The following is an 8,866-nucleotide window of genomic DNA, read 5'->3' as shown; positions in this document are numbered from 1 at the left end:
ATCCTGCTGCCTTTAACAAAATATCAATTGCAGACCTGCTTTCTGTAATAATAAACAAATTTTAATGTAACACAATCAGCAGGACTGAACATCCAGTATCTGTAAGAAAACAGATGATGGAACAATAATATTAAGAACTACCCTCCATTGCTCGAAAAATGCCCTCGAAATCAGCTCTCTGATAAGGTAGTAAGAGGTTCAGAGTTGCTTCTTTCTGCTCCGCAGTGACGGCCATGATCATTTTTCTTACAATTCTATCCTCTCAGTGGAAGCAAAGAACTGAAATTATCAAAAGTTGAAATAACCCGAATCGAATATGTGTTAGCGATTATAATAGATGTGAATATATTCACATCAGAGATGAGAACATTGAAAATATTACCATATGCTCAGTCCTAAAAAGTCCGATCCCTTAAGTTTTTTTCCTTCAACTCTTATACTGATTGTAAAAAATCCTGACCATTTAAATACGTGAAAGGACCTTCTATATGCTCAAACACGAAACAATTTCTACCTTAGCCCGTGAGGGCCATGTGCACAACACAAACTGTGTTTGACCAGTCGAAGGCTCAAGGCACAAAAGGTGAGCATGTCCTCTGCATACTCGTCCCACAAAGTGACACTAACCACCTCATCCCTGGAATATATTAATATTAGTAATACATTTTAATCCATGTATTTAATTTGTTATTTATAGAATTACCATTGGCAAGATGGCCACGGTGGCAGTTGAAGTGTGAATACGACCTTAGACTTCTTTTTGAGGAACACTTTGAACTCTATGGACACCCGATTCATACTTCAGGAACTCTTTCAGCCTTTAGATAAATAGAATATAAAAACATTTTTATTACAACATTATTATGTAAAAGCAAGAAAAAAGAACAAATGTAAAATACCTCAAATAAAAAAAATGGCAAGTATTTCAACAAATTTCGTTCATAGTACCTCTGGTACATATGGACCTAGTTTAAGAACCCGCGAAATTCGCGGGTGGACTAACACATAAATATATAACTTAAAATTGTTGAAATAATCCTTTGACAGAAATAAACGTTCAAGTACTTATGAAATTAGTAAACTACAATGAATTGAAAAAAGGAAGTAACCCAAAAATCACAAGTCATTAAAGACTTCTTTGTACACCACATTTCCCCACTCTTTTCCTTCTGGTTCTTAAATAAACATGGTCGACCCATTTGAATCGTTAAGCTTGTTTTTTGGTTCTTTCAACCTGTATAACAATATGAATCCATCTTCTAGTCTCAAAAATAATTCGTATGCTTTTAGAAATTTCAGATAGTGTATACATTCAATAATAAGTAAATTTATTGATACAATCGCATAGACATCGGTTTTGGCTATTAGAACTTTCCAGTTCTCATTTGCACCCATACTCATAATCCTTGCATAGCAGTTTGGCATGCACTACAATGAAAAATAGGCTATCGGTTACTTACCAAAATACTTTTTTGTAAGAAGTGAACAAAAAATGTGGGCGTATTCGCGGCCATGTACATGCGTAATTCCAGCCCTGAACAGGTGTGTTTCATAGCCCGGTACAATTATATCTTTTAGTTGTATAAGAGCCCCTGTACAGAAAAATTACCAGCCATGTACGGACGTTTTTCACAACAATATAGGGTTGCATTTCTCAGCCGTATAACAACTCCAGTGTAAGAAATTAAAGCAATTCATAATAATACCAAAACCAAGACTTTAAATTCAAGTAGGAGATAAAACCAAAATTCTAAGAAAATAAAGCAATTTCATGACCAAGAACCAAACAGCCCACTTGTTTGTTATACTACTTATAATGATTACATTTGATCCGCAATCACTCTAGTAATTTTGTGCATAAACATTATTCATAGAATTTTCATTTCAACAAAAACAATCACAAAGGAATAAAAAAATCATTAATATTAAGGTTAGTTAGATCATTCTTTAATACATGATTCGTATGAGATTTCGATCAAGCTAACTTTTTCATAATTTCTTTTTGTTTCTATCTACATTCAAACGAACAACAACCATACCCACTCAAATTTTTCATAGGGTTTCGGGAGGGTGGGATGTAAGAAAACCATATCTTTATCTTAGAGGATAAAGAGTGTTAAAATGATAAAATAAATATTGTTCTTATTTCATTCATTGGGCTTTTGTTATTGGACTTGTTATGTAATGTTATTACAACTGGGCTTATTAGATTGTTAATATTGTTGAAAGTTGTTGGGCTGTTGAACTAACTAGTTTGTTAGTTGTTGTGTGGTTGTAACAGTGAAAATATCTTCAGGGGCTTAAGTGAAACTTTGAGGGTCTTTTATCATTATGGAGCATACTTGAGAGTGAAAGTGAAAGTTATAAAGTTTCAGAATATAAAAGGGTGTTCACCGTTCATTATTGTACTTGTAACCATTCTTCATCAGTTGCTCTGCTAGGGTTTCAGTCATCTTTGAGATTTGTACAAACAATCTCTCATCTGTATCTGAGAGATTGTTTTTAGTGGTTGTTTGTATTGTTCTGTTGATGATCATCAGTGGATGATCATCCTTATTCTTTCTGTACTTTGTACTTTGTATTTTGATCTTACTATTGTAAGATCTTTGGGTATTTTGGGGGGCAAATCTCTTTGGGTTGGTTAAATAAGATTTTGTCACCTGTTTTTGTCGCTATTTCTGTTGTTTCTTTATATTTGTGTTAAATCATAGATTTCTACATGGTATCAGAGCATTTGCTCTTGATCCGATCTTATTTCCGCTGTTAAATCTGATTTGTTTGTTGTTTTGTGTATAGGTCTGCTTCAACTTGCAGATTTGTTTCTGATATTAGTAGATCTTCTGGATCTTGGGAGTTTTTGGGATATTCAAACCCTAGCTAGGGTTTCTTACTTCTTGGTGAAGAACTGTGTTGGTCTCTTAATCCTTGAAGATTTAGGGCAAACTAACCAGTTGTATTGCTCTTGAATTTGTGTTGAAAACTTCAGATCTGTTTAGATCTGGTGTTTTTTGGATAGCTTGCACCCACTGTGAGATCATTCTATCTCATCTCTTTATTTTTTGTTGGTTGGCTTAGTGAAGTCGGGGTAGTGAGGACCGGCACTTTGTTGTTTGATATCTTTGATCTGTGTATTACTGTTGTTAGTTTATCTTGTTATTGGCTCCTGTATTAAGACCTGTCCAGGCACTATAAGTGATGAACCTGGAATCTGGACACTGATACAGCTTCGCCTTAGATTTGTTGTTCTGTTGTCTTGTTGTTGTTATTGTAGTGATTGTTTGGTTCTGTTTGTTTGTTATTGGTGTTTGATTGTTGATTGTTCATTATGACTGGTAAGGACGATAATACTGGGTCTTCTCAGACCTTAATTAGCAAGTTAGACATAGGTGATCCTTTGTTCTTACATCCTAGTGATTCAAGTTCTTTAACTATTGTGAACATAAAACTAAAAGGAACAGAAAATTATAGGGTTTGGTCTAGTGTTATGAAGTTGGCATTAGAGGCAAAAAACAAATTTGGGTTCATAGATGGTAAGTGTAAAAAAGATACTGATGATGCTGTTCTTAGTAGTCAATGGGACAGATGTAATTCTGTGGTGTTAAGCTGGTTGCTAAATTCTGTGTCAGAAGAACTGTATTTAGGACAAGTTTTTTCTAAATTAGCTTCTGAAGTCTGGACAGATTTAAAAGAAACTTATGATAAAGTTGATGGTTCTATAGTTTATGATCTTTATAAAAAATCAACTATATTACTCAAAGTGACAGTTCAGTTTCAGAATATTATCACAAACTAAATACAATGTGGAAGCAGTTTGATGCTGTGCTTCAACTGCCCACATGTTCATGTCAAGCAGCAAAAGATTTTAATGATTTTTCTACACTTATCAAACTTATGCAATTTCTTATGGGTCTAGATGATGTCTATCAACCTGTAAGAACAAATTTGTTAACTAGAGAACCATTACCTTCTGTCAAAGTTGCTTTTTCAATTGTATCCAAAGAAGAGTCACATAGAAATACTAGTGGGAGTTCTAAAGGTCAAAGTGTGTCATTTGCTTCTAAAACAAATCAATCTTTTGAACAAAAAAGAAAAGAGTATAGAGGTCCTAATCCTAATCTTAAATGTACACATTGTCATAAGGTTGGGCACACTGTTGATAGATGTTTTGAATTAGTTGGATATCCTTCAGGATTCAAAAAGAAACCTGGAGGTCAAGTTGGAAAAAGTTTTTCAAATTCTAAGTCAAATGTGTCTTCTGTTCCATCTATGTCTTCCATCTATGTATCCTTTTTCTCCAGAGCAGGTTGCAAAATTATTGAGTCTTCTAGGTGAAAATACAAACACTGAATCTCAACCTTTATGGGAGGTGAGTCTAATTGTATCTTTAATTCTTCAAATGAGTTTATGTGTTGTTCTAGTCTAATAAATTTTGGTTTTGATTGTAATTGGATTTGTGACTCTGGTGCTAATCAGCACATGGTTAAAACTGATAAGGATATGTTCAATAGTATTGATGTGTCTGAGTATGATTTAACTGTATCACATCCTAATGGAACCAAGGCTAAAGTATCTAAAATTGGTTGTATAAAACTTGTTGAAGATGTCATTCTAAATGATGTATTTTTTGTTCCTACATACAGTGTTAACCTATTATCTGTCTACAAGTTGTCTAAAGATAATAATATAACTGTAGTTTTTAATGAAAATAATTGTGTGCTTCAGGATTCGAAATCAGGGAGAATCCTGGTGACTGGTAAACAGGATAATGGTCTTTACTTTGTTAGCAAAGATTGTAATTCAATAAACTTTTGTTTTAATAGTTTAAACAACAGTAATTTATGGCATAGTAGGTTAGGTCATCCTGCTGATCAAGTCTTGTCAATTTTAAAAGATGATCTAAGTGTTGTTAATGTTGCAAAAAATCCTTGTGAGATTTGTCATAGAGCAAAACAAGTTAGAGTTCCATTCTCTTTAAGTGAACATAAAACCAAGAACATAGGTGATATAATTCATTTAGATGTTTGGGGACCATATAAAGTTACTAGTAGAGATGGTTTTAAATATTTTTTAACCATTGTTGATGATTTCTGTCGTACTGTTTGGTGTTATTTACTAAAAAACAAGATGGAAGTTTTTGAGAACATTGAAAGTTTTTATGAACTATTATTAACTCAGTTCAAAACTAAAATTAAGGTTTTTAGAAGTGATAATGGGACTGAATTTGTAAATAATAAAATGGAATTTTTTTGTAAAACTAAAGGAATTTTGCATCAAATATCCTGTTCTTACACACCACAACAAAATGGTGTGGTTGAAAGAAAACATAGACATCTTTTAAATTTGGCAAGATCTCTGTTGTTTCAAAGTGGTGTTCCACTTAGTTTTTGGTCTGATTGTGTGTTAACTGCTGTCTATCTCATTAACAGGTTACCTTCTTCTGTGCTGTTGGGTAAAAGTCCTTATGAATTAATGTTTGGATTTAAACCCTCTCTTATACATCTTAGAGTGTTTGGTTATTTATGCTTTAGCACTATATTAAATGATTCAGATAAATTGTCTTATAATGCTGAAAAGTGTATCTTGATTGGTTATTCCAATGTTAAAAAAGGTTATAAACTGCGGAGTTTAGATAATAAAAAGGAGTTTTATTCTAGAGATGTAAAATTTTATGAATCTGTTTTCCCTTATAAATCAAACAATTTAATCAATCAAGATGAGTTTTTTTCTGAAAAATTGGATCATTTGAATTTTTTTGATAGTGTTGAGGTATTAACAACTAAACCCTTAGTTCCCAATGATGAAGAGGGGAGTAATAAAACTCATGAGGTTACTGGTGAAGATCAACAACCAATCCCATCTACATCTGCCACTCCTAACAATGTTGATCAACAGCATTCTATAGTTGGAGTTGAGAGTAGTAGTAGTGAAGGATCTGGTAGGGCAGAGGACACTAGTACCTCACATGATGAGTTTAACCCATCTGAGGGAACAAGTCCTTCTCTTAGAAGGTCAAATAGGAAAGTTGTTGTGCCAAAGAAATTTGAGCATTTTGTGTTAAACAGTAAAGTGAAATATAGTTTAGATAAAGTTGTTAGTTATTCTTGTTTGTCATCTGATAATATGGTGTTCACTGCTTCTTTAAATAAGATTGTTGAGCCTTCATGTTATGAAGAAGCAGCTAGTGATCCCAGGTGGGTAGAGGCAATGAACAAAGAAATGGAAGCTTTGTTCAGAAATAACACCTGGGTCCTAACTGATCTTCCTAAAGACAGGAAGGCTATTGGTTGTAAATGGGTTTTTAGAGTTAAATACAAGTCAAGTGGTGAAGTAGAAAGGTTTAAAGCTAGGCTGGTTGCTAAGGGTTTTAATCAAAGAGAAGGTCTTGATTTTGGAGAGACCTTCTCACCTGTGGTCAAAATGGTCACTATTAGATCTGTTGTTGCCTTAGCTGTACATTTTAAATGGCCTTTATATCAGTTAGATGTTGATAATGCTTTTTTGCATGGTTCTATTACTGAGGATGTTTATATGAAGTTACCTCAAGGGTATTACTCTAAAAATGAAACAAAAGTATGTAAACTTGTTAAATCATTGTATGGCCTTAAACAGGCACCAAGAAAGTAGAATGAAAGATTAACTGATGTTTTGTTAAAGTTTGGTTTCATACAAAGCAAGTGTGATCATTCTTTGTTTATCTTGAATAAAAAGGATGTTACTGTGTTCTTGCTTGTATATGTTGATGATATAGTGTTAACTGGAAATTCTGTTGTTGAGATTGAAAGTATTAAACAAGTTTTAAATGATACTTTTAAAATTAAAGATCTAGGAATTTTAAAGTATTTTCTGGGAATTGAAGTGTTGTACAATAAAGATGAGATCTGTTTTAGTCAGAGATAATATTGTTTGGAGCTTCTAAGTGAGTTTGGTTACTTAGGTTGTAAGCCAGTTAATACACCTATTGAACAAAGCTATTTAGTTAATTCTAAACTTGATAAAGATCAAAAGGTACTCAAAAATATAACAGGTTTTCAAAAATTAATTGGTAAACTTATATACTTGTCTTTAACAAGACCTGATATAAGCTATACAGTTCAATTTTTAAGTCAGTTTATGCATAATCCAAATGAAATGCATTTAAGTCTTGCTTTAAGATTGTTAAGATATCTGAAACAAAGTCCTGGAAAAGGTCTAAACTTTAAAAAAGGTGTTAATCTGGATTTACTTGGATATGCTGATTCTGATTGGGCAAAGTGTTTGTCCACTAGAAAATCAGTAACTGGTTACTGCATTTTCCTAGGAGAATGTCTTGTTTCTTGGAAAAGTAAGAAACAAAGCACTGTTTCCAGGTCTACTGCAGAAGCTGAATATCGTGCTATGTGTTCTGCTACTTGTGAACTTATGTGGCTAAAGAATTTACTTTCTGAATTGTCTGTGAGTTGCTCTTTGCCTATTTCTTTGAAATGTGATAGTCAGTCTGCTATGTCTATAGCAGTTAATCCAGTGTTTCATGAAAGAACTAAACACTTTGAATTGGACTTGCATTTTTTAAGAAAGCAGGTCTCAAATGGTATTGTGAATCCTGTGAAAGTTGACTCAGAAAGTCAACTTGCTGATATCTTTACTAAGGGTCTTGGTGTTGTACAACATGCTAAGTTTTGTGAGAAGCTGAGGTTGGTTGATCTGTTTAAGCCAAATGAATGAATGGGGGGGGGTGTTAAAATGATAAAATAAATATTGTTCTTATTTCATTCATTGGGCTTTTGTTATTGGACTTGTTATGTAATGTTATTACAACTGGGCTTATTAGATTGTCAATACTGTTGAAAGTTGTTGGGCTGTTGAACTAACTAGTTTGTTAGTTGTTGTGTGGTTGTAACAGTGAAAATATCTTCAGGGGCTTAAGTGAAACTTTGAGGGTCTTTTATCATTATGGAGCATACTTGAGGGTGAAAGTGAAAGTTATAAAGTTTCAGAATATAAAAGGGTGTTCACCGTTCATTATTGTACTTGTAACCATTCTTCATCAGTTGCTCTGCTAGGGTTTCAGTCATCTTTGAGATTTGTACAAACAATCTCTCATTTGTATCTGAGAGATTGTTTTTAGTGGTTGTTTGTATTGTTCTGTTGATGATCATTAGTGGATGATCATCCTTATTCTTTCTGTACTTTGTACTTTGTATTTTGATCTTACTATTGTAAGATCTTTGGGTATTTTGGGGGGCAAATCTCTTTGGGTTGGTTAAATAAGATTTTGTCACCTATTTTTGTCGCTATTTCTGTTGTTTCTTTATATTTGTGTTAAATCATAGATTTCTACAAAGAGACTCAAGAGAACACAACCCCAAAAAACATACAAATAAGTTAGCTTTGAAACTACCCTTTTAAGCACTGAAATTTTACCTAAAGATTTTCAAAAGTTCTTACTCTGCTCCTTACACTTGGTCTTTGCAAGATAATCCAAAACACGAAGCTAACCGACTCTCTTCCCAAAGTAGACCAAAATCTTTGCTTGAAAACAATAATTCTTTAAACTGCATACAACCATCTGTAAAATGAAAATAATAATTATGAAAATTTTGACCAAATTGTGTGTTCTAATTTCGTCATCAGCAAAACCACTTTTTTTTATCATAATTCAATAAGTATCTTGAAAGAGAGACATTACTATTTGGAGAAACATTACTATTTTTTCCATTGAGTAGGAACAGTAACTTTTGTTGGCTATACTTTAATTAGGCTATAGGATGTGGTCGACCATCATGACGACCATGACCCTTAACATCAGCCTCATGTCACCTACCTCTAATCCACCATCCAAAACCACTACCCTAAGGGTGTGGTCATGACCCAAACCTCCACCCTAAAT

Source organism: Helianthus annuus, chromosome 15 (genome assembly GCF_002127325.2).
Source record: "Helianthus annuus cultivar XRQ/B chromosome 15, HanXRQr2.0-SUNRISE, whole genome shotgun sequence".
In the NCBI taxonomy this organism is placed as follows: Eukaryota; Viridiplantae; Streptophyta; class Magnoliopsida; order Asterales; family Asteraceae; genus Helianthus; species Helianthus annuus.
This window is presented reverse-complemented; position numbering follows the sequence as displayed.